Source organism: Humulus lupulus, chromosome 8 (genome assembly GCF_963169125.1).
Source record: "Humulus lupulus chromosome 8, drHumLupu1.1, whole genome shotgun sequence".
Classification (NCBI taxonomy): domain Eukaryota; kingdom Viridiplantae; phylum Streptophyta; class Magnoliopsida; order Rosales; family Cannabaceae; genus Humulus; species Humulus lupulus.
The window spans coordinates 161570769-161583267 of NC_084800.1; positions in this window are offsets into that span (position 1 = coordinate 161570769).

Below are 12499 nucleotides of genomic sequence, written 5' to 3' on the forward strand. Positions count from 1 at the left end.
CTCATGAATTAGAGAAAGCTACGGAAGAACTCGACACTAGACAAGAGGATGGAGCAGCACCACTTTTCCATGGAGAAGAACTTCCTGTGTGTGAGAAGAGGGTGCGTGTGAGACCCAGCTGGTTGAAGGGGTTTGTTAGGATTGAGGGACGTTGAGGAGCACACCACAGATTCTATTTTTCTGTTGGAGCCGTTTTCTTTTACTGAGTATAAATAGTATTGTTAAAGAACTATTAAATTTTTTTATGCAAAGAAATATAGAGCTGAGAAGCTTTTGGGAGTTTGGCACTGACACAAAGAGTGCGTTTAGCAATTATTGGTGCTTCCATTGATCTTGCTCACCATGAAGAATGAGGAAACTGTTGCAATGCTTCAAACCTTGGAGCTAAACTTCGAGCAATATTCAGACGCCCGATTCGAGAAATTCTCTATGATGTTGGAACAACATGTCATGAAGACGGAGGAACGTCTAGCTCAGATTCTGATTCCACCAGCATCGGAGACGGAAGGCAGGGGCAGTGTTGATTGGGAATCAGGGCGTTCGGGTGGTAGAAGAATGGATTCTGAATCAGATTGTTGTGACCTCAATTCACTCCTCAAGACTCTGCGAGTTAAGGTGCCAAAATTTTATGGGTCGAATGTGTTATATTATTTCATATAATATAATATTAGATTAAACAATGTGACAAAATGTGATTTGTCACACCTTATAACATATTATTGAGAGTCACAAAATTGGACTAATGTGTGTGTCCAAATGTGACATATTTTGGAGTTACAAAATCAGTTACAAATTTGTAACTCCCAAATATTACCCAATAATGTGTATATTATATGTTACACATTTGAGATTGGATTTCATAAAGCCATATGAGAAATGGCTGATAGAGATGTGATTTTAACTCCCATATTGTGTATGGAAGTTACAAAATCAAGTGGGAATAAATTGGAACGTTTTGGAAAAAACTCAAAAAATTGGTTGCTGAAACTGACCAAGGGCCGCGGCGCTTGAAACTAGCGCCGCGGCGCTAGTGGCTGACAGATTCATACTAAGTCGGTTTTTATCCAACTTTGAACGTTTCCAACAGCCTAGTAACTCCGAAATCTCTATTTTAATTCCATAAAACATCCAATTAATCATTGGTAACAGCCATGGGGGTTGGTGGAATTTGAAATTCAAAGGGTGTCTCTAAACTCTATAAATAGGAGCCTAATGCTCACTTGTAATACATACCATTTTTTCATCCACAAAGCACTTGGCTGAAAAATACACCAAAAGGCTTGATAATTCCAGAGAGCTATTTCCTAGAGAGATCCCTTAGTGCTTAGAGAATAGGGGGAAATAAGCTTTTGGACAAAGGTCTTGAACCTTGTTCAAGTTGGTGATCCCCACTACTCTACACTTTGGTTGTGTGAGAGTTTGTTTGTGTTTTTCATTCTTGTGTTCTTCTTATTTACTTGTATTGTTATAGTATTGAGTTTGTAATCTTCTTCTTCTACATCTTTTTATTTACTTGTATTTTGAGCAATTGAGTTGTAATACTTATTTAATAAATATTATCTTGTCCATTGTATTTTTGCATAGAGTTGTAATTGGTTTTTTCCATATTTCCATTGAGCAATAATAATATTCTCTAACAGAATGTAGATGATTAGATTTATAAGATCAACAAGTTATTTGATCTTCACAGAGTAGAACATACTAAGCGACTATCTACGGTAGCTTTTCACTTAGATGGGGCTCCATCTTCTTGGTTTTAGTGGATGGAAAAGGGCGGGCCTATTTCAGATTGGAATTCTTTTCCCAAAGCACTGCAACAACGCTTCGACACTTCAATTTACAATGACCCATTGGGTAGAATTTCCAAGTTCACACAGACAGGGAAGGTCTCTCAATATCGAGCTGAGTTTGAGGCGTTGATGCCTCGGATCACAGGGGTTTTCAAGCCCATGTTTTTGAACTTCTTTATATGGGGACTTAAGCTGGAAATACGAAGAGAATTGCTACTGTCTAAACCAATGGTTTTGGCTGATGCAATGGCCAAAGCACAACTATTCGAAGATCGTAACGATGATTTAGGGGGTCGTCAACGCTCAAAAACTAATCGAACTGGCTGGTACACTCGATCTCTCCCCTCAAATCAAGTCGTTCCTTCCACAGCAATCACTTCTTATAAGCAAGGCACTCCTTCTTTCACTTCTTCAGGTCAAAAAACTACACAATCTTCAAGTATAACTCCTCTGCCTATCAAGAAATTATCTCCTGCTAAACTAAAGGAACGTTGAGATAAGGAATTATGTTTTACTTGTGATGAGAAATTTAACTATGGCCATAAATGTAAGAACCGGATGTTGATATTATGTGCTCACACGGATGAGGATATTGAGCAAGGTAATGAGACAGAATTAGGGGAGATGGAAGATATAGCTGAAGACGAAGTGAGCCTAAATTCCCTATCCAACTCTATGAATCCAAGGATTTTTCAAATTCTGGCCGAACATGGAACCGAGACATTGAAGGTTTTGATCGACACAGGGAGCAATAATAATTTCATCCAAGAATCCTTGGTAGCTCAATTGGGGTTACCGTCTGAAGAGACTAAGTGTTTCAAGGTTTACATGGGAAATGGTCATTTCTTGCTCTATTCAAAGATATGTCAAGTAGTAGAGTTGATTTTACAGGGTCATCGACTTGCGGTGGATCTCTATGTACTGCCTATTTGTGGGTTAGATGTGTTTCTTGGAATGCAATGGCTGCAAACTCTTGGTCCTTGTGTCCATGACCATAAGGCTCTTATAATGGAGTTCTCTTGGCAAGGAAGTGTCGTGAAACTGGCTGGTTCTAAAGAGGTAGTTGCACACCAATTATCCTACACGCAACTGCATGCCTTGGTCAGGGAGGGTGACATTAGAAACTTCCACAGATTTTCTACCATGGTTGCACAATCGGGGGACGAGGAGATAACCCTTAGTAGTTTGGAAGAGAAGTTTCCAAGAGAAGGCCAGGGCCTTCTATCGGAGTTTACTGATGTATTCGCGGAACCCAAGCAGTTACCACCCCAACGAAATGTTGATCTCAGAATCATCCTTTAGCCAGGGACTGCACCGATTAATGTTAAGCTATATCGTTATCCTTATTTTCAGAAAGATGTCATTGAACAATTGGTGAATGAAATGATTGCTTATGGGTTTATCCAGCCTAGTACTAGCCCTTATTCCTCTCCTATTTTGATAGTTAAGAAGATGGATGGAACTTGGCATTTTTGTGTAGACTATCAGGCACTCAATGGCATCACTGTGAAAGATCGTTTTCATATTCCGACCATAGATGAACTCCTTGACGAGTTGGGGCAAGCACAAGTGTTTTCTAAGTTGGACCTTCGTGTCAGATATCATCAAATTCTGATGGATCATAGGGACATCCACAAAATGGCTTTCTGCACCGATGAGGGACACTATGAGTTTGTTGTGATGCCATTCGGCCTTACAAATGCCCCATCCACATTCCAGGCAGCGATGAACCAACTATTCTGATCCTTTTTACGTCAATTCGTTACAGTATTTTTCGATAACATATTGGTATATAGTCAGACTTCCAAGGAGCTTGCTTATCATTTGAAGCTAGTATTGCAGCTCCTTCGTGACCACAGTTTTTATGCTAAGGTGAGCAAATGTCAGTTTTTTCAGAAAACTATTGAATACTTGGGACACTTGGTATCATCACAGGGAGTACAAGTTGATCCTTCAAAGATAGCACCTATGGTTGAATTGTAACGCCCTAAACTCCAAGGACCGTTACAGTGTGCATTTTAAACAGTGCTAAGCTCGCTAACCAAGCCATTTGGCTATAATCATGTAACTAAGTATGATTAGCGGTTTAGGATTTAAAAATTTTGGTTAAGACACAACGCTTTACTAAAACGTTTACTGTATACATTGGGATCCCAAAAATATAATTTAAAGGTTAATTACAACAAAACATTTACAACCAGCCGATCTAAGCGGCAAAATAGGGTTTAACCCTAGTTCCTCTTTCAACCCTCGGCCGTGGCAGTCGAGCAGCCACATATGTACACATCGCCACCTAAGCTCTCCAACTCAAGGATGGTCCAGCTTTCTTTTGCCTTTACCTGCACCACATAGCACCCATGATCCAAAGCTCAGCAAGAAAACTCAATATGTTCATAAACAGTGATAACATGTTTCTAAGTCATAATGTGCATGCCTAGCAATATAGCCCTATTCATGTATGCAAATAAGTCCAAATAATGATTGTGGGCCTTGCCCTTTATATGGATGACTATCAAGTCAATCCTAATCAAATGAGTGATTAACACGTTGAGATTCTGATAATCATGCTGAGGCATGTAGCGCTAATCAGATGAGTGATTAACACTTTGAGGTTCTGATAACCAGGTTGGGGCGTGTAGCCCTAATCAGATGAGTGACTGATGAGTAAGTCACTAACTTAAACCAGATAAGTGACTGATGAGTGAGTCACTAGCTTAAACCAAATGAGTGACTAATGAGTGAGTCACTAGCTTAAACCAGATGAGTGATTGGTGAATGAGTCACTAACATGGGCTTCGTACCCTTAGCCATGTGACAATATAGTCACCTGGGCCTTCTGGCCCCGGCTTTAAGTGACTAGCCATTAGGCTAGACAAGCGCTTTTAGTTTTCATCAAACTTGAGGTCGATCAAGCATTAATGCTCATGATGAGTCATTCAATGCTTATGTTGATTAGATCTAATATTTTCGGCTTGTGTTGACCACATCAATATCGTTCTTAAGCCAATACCATACGGCTCGTGCCGATTTCTGAATCATGGGTCAGTGCCACACACAAGTAAGCAATGCAACCACGCATATATCATATGTCAAATATCCAAATGTAGGGCATTCGGCATGCTTACTAACAATCACTAGCATAATTATGATCATGCACAATTACAGAGACTCAAGCTCTGATCAATCTGATATTCAATATTCATGTCATGCCCTAATCACATGTTTCTCATGCATCATATGCATCACATACTGGGTGCAGTTTTCTTACCTCTGGTTTGAGCGAGAAATAACAAATGAATGACCCTTGAGAAAGATCAATCCTTTGATCCCGTAGTGGTCACCTAGTCATAACCAAATATGGAATCCAATTAATGAAATCAACAATAAAAGGTTCTTGACCTAACCTCACTCCCGGTACCTCGAATCGTACTTAAACCTTAGGAATTAAAACCCCGAGCCAAAAACCCTCAAAAGTGCCCAAAATATGAATCAGGAAAAGCAAGGTAGCGCTACAACACTGCCCCCCTAGCGCCCAGCGCTACAACAAGAGCAGCCTAGCCCTGGACAGCGCTGTAGCGCCCTCCCTTAGGCGCTATAGTGCTAGGACCAGGTTGAAATAGCCCTGGTTCTTCCTCCTTCGACTTCTTCATTTCCAACCTTAAAAAATTTACCCCAAACTCTATCCAAACCCCCAAATGAACCCAAATATCTACTCTACATGTCCTAGGCATCATAACCCAAGCAAACTTTGCCAAAAACTCCCATCAATTCTCATTTATCCAAACTAGAAATCAAGTTGAAAACCAAAAGGAAAACAGAGCATAAACCTGAGTTTCAATGGCTAGAAACTTAACTCAAGCTCAGTATCACACCCTCTTCAATGGTGGAACATACCCCTAGACCATCAAGGCTCAACTTCCTAGCTTGGTTCCTCAAATGGAGCTCAAAAATTCAAAGAAAGAAGGAGAGAAGAAGATGAACGGGAGGAGAAGAAAGAGGCTCTGTTTTCTTAAGCTTCCCACAACTTCTTAAGGTTTATATCTATCCTTAGGTAAAAAGACCAAAATGCCCCTAGGCCATTTAAAGTCCTCTTAAGACTACCAAGGGTAAATTCGTCTTTTCTCGCCTATCTCGTTAATCATAATTAACACCCTCCAATTCCTGTTATTATCAATATTCTCAAATGCCAATAAATCATATCCCATTACCCTTTAATTCCTGGTAATGTTCTAATCACCAAATTACCCTGAGACTCACCCCGAGCCCCGAAATTAAACTCGTTATGACCAAACCGATAACTTGCATTCAAAGATCGTCTCATGCCGAATGGCTCAAAAAAATACACATTATGATGTGGTCTTATTTAAAATTCATCAACATGCATGAAAATATACAAATGTGCCCTTAACGAGCCAAATTACCAAAATACCCTTATAATGAAAAAATGAACCATATGCATGCATTTATCATTATATAATAATATAATTCACATAAACATGCATATAATTATTTAATGTCATAATAAATTAATTATGGCTCTCCCGCCCTCCTAATTAAGGTCCTAAACCTTATTATGAAATTTGGGGCATTACACGAATGGCCTGTTTCGCAGACACTCAAACAACTTCGAGGTTTTCTTGGTCTCACTGGTTATTATCATCGATTTTTCGCTCACTACGCTACCATCGCAGCACCACTTACCAAGCTACTGAAGAAGGAAAGTTTTAATTGGAATACTCATGCAGTCGCAGCTTTTGACCACCTTAAGAAGGCAATGACTACTACACCGGTTCTGCACCTACTAGATTTCTCTAAACAATTTGTAGTTGAAACTGATGCTTCTAATGTGGGAATAGGGGGAGTATTAATGCTGGAGGGACACCAGCTAGCCTTTTTCAGCAAGAAACTATGCCCAAGATTCGCTGGAGCGTCGTCTTACATCAGGGAGATGAGAGCTATTGTCGAAGTTGTCACTAAATGGTGTCAATACTTACTGGGCAGACACTTTATCATAAGGACAGACCATAAGAGCCTCAAAGAATTACTTACTCAGGTAATACAAACACCCGAGCAGCAGCAATTTTTACTCAAATTATTAGGGTTTCAATTCTCCATTGAATACAAAGTGGGGAAACAAAATTGTGCAGAAAATGCTTTATCAAGACAACAAGTACGTGTTCACTCGTCCAAACACTTATCCATGAGTTCGGGATGTTTTAAATTCCTTGAAGTACTGCGAAGGGAAAACACCACTTGTCCTGATCTCCGGGTACTACATACTAAGCTGCAACATGGAGAATTAGACACTACACTTTACTCTACCAGAGACGGACTGTTGTACTATCGTCAACGGCTGCTGATTAGCAAGAATTCCAACTTGAAGCAACAGTTACTCCATGAGTTCCATGCCACTCCAATAGGTGGCCACACAAGAGCTGAACGTACCTATTTGTGTTTTGGAGCCAATTTTTTTTTTGGCAAAGTATGCGACAAGAGGTGAAGAAGTATGTGCTCCCGTGCTCAATTTCTCAAACGGTAAACAACTCTCCGATCGCCCCTTATGGCTTGTTATAATCCCTTGAGATTCCGGACAGAGTTTGGGAGGATTTGGCCATGGAATTTATTGTGGGACTACCAAACTCATGCGGGGTGACTAACATTTTGGTAGAAATTGACAAGTTCACTAAATATGCCCATTTTGATGCTCTCCCAATTCATTATTTTACCACTAAGGTTGCTAAACTCTTTACTAACATAGTGATTAAATTACATGGACTGCCTAGAACTATTGTCTCGGATCGTGATCCGATATTCACTAGTGCTTTTTGGAAGAAATTATTCGAATTAATGGGGACTACATTGAACATGAGCTCGGCTTATCACCCACAAACAGATGGACAAACAGAGGTAACAAATAGGTATTTAGAGCAGTACCTTAGAGCTTTTACAGCTGATAATCTAAAACAATGGAGTCGGTTCCTATCCTGGGCTGAGTATCACTACAATACCAGTAATCACTCAACCATCGGAATGACTCCATTCCAAGCTGTTTATGGCAGAAATCCCCCAACGATTCCAGCATACACCAGAGGCCCCACTGCTATCCAAGTTATAGAAGAGGATTTATTGACTAGAGATGCCATTCTTCAACAGTTGAAACAAAACTTACAGCAGGCTCAAAATCGTATGGGTCAACAGGAAAATCGTATGGGTCAACAGGCCAACAAGAAAAGAAAAGACATAGAGTTCAAATTGGGTAATTTGGGCTACAGCCATATAGACGGTCCACTGTGGCTAAACGCCTCAATTCCAAACTTTGTCGCATGTATTTTGGCCCATTTGCAATTCTAGCTAGAGTGGGACCAGTGGCTTACAAACTTGCTCTCCCTACGGGCAGCCGAATTCATCCGACCTTTCATGTGTCATTGCTAAAACCATATCACGGAACTCCTCCCCCCAGCTGCTATCCATTGTCAGAGCTGAGTATAGCTAACAAACCTAGCATGCTACCTTTAGCCATTTTAGCCACACGAATCCAAAGGATCAATAACTCATAAGTCAAACAAGTTTTGGTGCAATGGACCTTGAGTTCTCCAGAGGATGCAACATGGGAAGACTTTACTACTTTCTGCAGAATATACAATCTATTCAACCTTGAGGACAAGGTTCATTTCAACGGAGGGAGTAATGTTAGTAGTATTGGACCGCCCAAGAACTAAGCCCAATATCGTTGGACCTGGAAGCAGTAAACAGCAAGGTGCAAGACTGGATCAACCAATCGGGCCTAGCTCATGACTTAGAGAAAGCTACGGAAGAACTCGACACCAGACAAGAGGAGGGAGCAACACCACTTTTCCATGGAGAAGAACTTCCTGCGCGTGAGACCAAGCTGGTTGAAGGAGTTTGTTAGGATGGAGGGACGTTGAGGAGCACACCACAGATTCCATTTTTCTATTTGAGTCGTTTCTTTTACTGAGTATAAATAGTATTGTTAAAGAACTATGATATTTTTTTATGCAAAGAAATATAGAGCTGAGAAGCTTTTGGGAGTTTGGCACTGACTCGAAGAGTGCATTTGGCTATTATATAATAAAACTCATAACTAAAGATTGTTTAACAAAACAATAAATATACAACAAACTAATAAACTTTTAGCAAAACAATAAAAAAATAACATACTAATAATGAAGAAAAAATATGATATAAGTAAATATTTTGATTAAGGAGGAATACATTTAGGTTGAAATAGAATATATGTTAGCATTCTATGAAACATAATGATTTTTTTAAATATTATGTATATTATACTATATAAATATATATGCATTAAGTTTAAATGTAGTAAAATTGAAATATATATATAAAAAAATCAATATATGTATAATGATATAGTGTTGTGTACTTTAAACCGTATTTATAAAATTTAAAACTATAAATCACGCTACACGGTTTGACAAAAATACAAATCATAACCATATTATGAAGGATTCTAAACCAAAAATTATGATGCAGAGTGTACGGTTTGTGATGTGTGGGTATTTTGATGAACATCCTATCTAATATAATAATTAACAATAAAATATATGCCCGAAATTTGACCCTAAAAAAAAGACAATACTGCCTGGGAAAGAAGTTATTAAGTAGATAATATAATATAAAAATATATTGTTAGTCGGAATTTAGTTTATAAACAGGAAAGAATAATTTCCCAAGAGCCTAAAATCTAAATTGATTAATTTGACCCTTACAGCTATTGAAATGCAACGCTGCGATTTGCAGCTTTTGACTGTCATATAATCCTCATGCAGGCAAAAGGAGATGGAACCATCGTTCACATTATGAAATGTAAACTATATATTTCCGAAACCTATATATTTCTCGTGAACAATTGTTGTCCTTTTCTCCAATGAGATAATACTATTGGTGCTGCTATAGTGCACCGTAGAAAAGAGAAACAAATGTATTCTTATCTTATTTTCACTATTTGGATGATTTTCAGTGTAATTTTGTTTTGTAGGCGTGTACGTTGTATTTATTTAGAGTATCTTATAAAATTTTGGATAATTTATAGTGCCAAAAATTTTATAATAATTTTTATATAGTATGTCGCACGTATGATTATTTTTTTTATGTACGTGGAAAGTAACATATTTGAACCATTTTTTCGGTACTATAAATTATTTAAAATTTCTCCAAAATCTACAATATGCTCTAAATAACTACAATATAGACCGTCATAAAAAAATGCGGCAAAAATCATCTAGTTACCAAAAAATACGATGGGGATACACCCTAGAATTTTCCAATATTTATAAAATAAAAAATGTTTTGTGATTCGTTAAAAATCAAAATATACATATTTGTCGGAATAGACTGTATCACTATTCAATAAAGTACAATTATGAAGAATGAATATATCCAACCTAAAAAGTTTATCGTCTAACCAAAGGACATGCTAAACCATTTCATGGGTTATATTGTAAAAAAATGTAGCTAACATGAGAAAGAGATACCCTCAGAAATTTACACAAAAAAACTTAGTGACACAAACTAAAAGTTCGCAACCTTGTACTAACAGTCCCACCAATACGTTGAAAATATACTTGTACATCAAATAACAAAAAATAAGTAAAAGAGTTATTCTATTACGAAGAAAAAAGAAAATTTCAGCGAAAAAAGAATCTAACCAAAGGGAAGGGTTAGAAACTAGATTTATCATTTCCATTTGTAAATTCTAAAAAAGACTTTAATACAATAACACATATATACATTGCTACCATAATAATATTTATAAAACTCATGATTAAAATGAAAAATTGAACTTAATAGATACAGAAAACACCTCCAATGTAAGAAATAGTTATTGAGAAAATTAGCTTAATCTCTTTTGAGATAAATCTAAATTAATATTATATTTAAAATCTTCTATAAATAACGAGAAAAGTTGAGAACTACCCACTTTTAGGAGTAGTTAACTAAACTAGACACTAAATATATTTAGTTGAACTTTACTCATTATTATCATAAGACTTCCCAAATTACTTTTATTTGAGCACATGGTTCTAAGTGTTGTTGTTATGTGTATTATATGTGTCATATTATAGTTAAATTGGAAATACATTCTAATTGTAATGTGTCATATATATGTGTGACAACTATATTTATAGGAATGTATTCAATCTATAAAAAAATTATTCTTTAAAATGTAAAAATCAAGGCTTAAAATGTAAACCATAAATCTTAAAATATAAACAACAATCATTTAAAATATAAACCTCAAGACATAAAATCTAAATCACGACCCTTTAAAAATTTAACCTTAAGGCTTAAAATCTAAACCACAACTCTTCAAAATGTAAATCACAAAGCTTAAAATATAAGCCATCACTCTTTAAAATTTAAACCACACCGCGACTTGTGAAAATTTAAACCATAAGGTTTAAAGTTAAACCACTAGACTTAAAATTTAAACAATGATCATATAAAATATAAATCATAATTTTTTAAAATCTAAGTCACGATTCTTTAAAATTTAAACCACTAGTCTTTAAAATTTAAACAACCACAAGGCTTAAAATTCAAATATCTCTTTAAAATTTAAATATCAACTTTTTAAAATTTAAACTACGAGGCTTGAATTTAAACCACAACTCTTTAAATTTAAACCACGATGATTAAAAGTTAAACGACTTGGCTTAAAATCTAAACCACGACTCTTTAAACTGTAAACCACTAGTCTTTAAAATTTAAACCACGACTCTTTAAAATTTAAACCACAAAGATTAAAATTTTAAACCACAAGGCTTAAAATTTAAACTACGACTCTTTAAAATTTTAAATCACAAGGCTTGAAATTAAATTATGATTCTTTTAAATTTAAACCACAAGGCTTAAAAGTTATACTACTAGGCTTAAAATTTAAACCACGACCATATAAAATATAAATCATGATCATTAAAATCTAAATCACGAATCTTTAAAATTTAAACCACTAGTCTTTAAAATTTAAACCACAAAGCTTAAAATTTAAACCATAATACTTAAAATTTTAAAACACAATGCTTCAAATTTAAACTACGACTTTTTAACATTTAAACCACAATATTTGAAAGTTAAACCACTAGGCTTAAATCTGGTATAAAAATAAGAGAATTAATAAATGGGTAAAAATTAAAATGGTTATCTAACAGTGGACACCTAGAAGGAGACAAATATTTTTTTAACATTTTTCCAATCCACCAAATAAAATAATTTTGTATGATAAAATTTATACAATTGTTACAAAATAAGATTAATCTCTTATAGAAAATGTTTTAAAGAAATAAAAACTGACAAGAAGTGAGTGAATAATCTTGGAAGAAAATAAAAATAGGAGATGATAAAACCAAATGAAAAAAGTAAAAGATATAAGTTAAAAATAGAATAAATGTGGATACAAAAGAAGAGAAGGAAAATCACAAAATTTTAGCATAACCAAATATATTATAACAAAACAACACTGAGTCAAAAATGACACAAAACCGACATAAACAATAAACAAATCCGGAGTTAATATTTAAGAACTAACTTTTTAACTACAGGTAATGCTTATGAAATATAAATATGTCATGCACACCAATTTATTAGCCAACGATTAATAAAATGAGAGCTGCCTTAGAAATTTAGACAAAAAAAAAACATTACAACTCGAAAATCTAGCCAATCAAAGT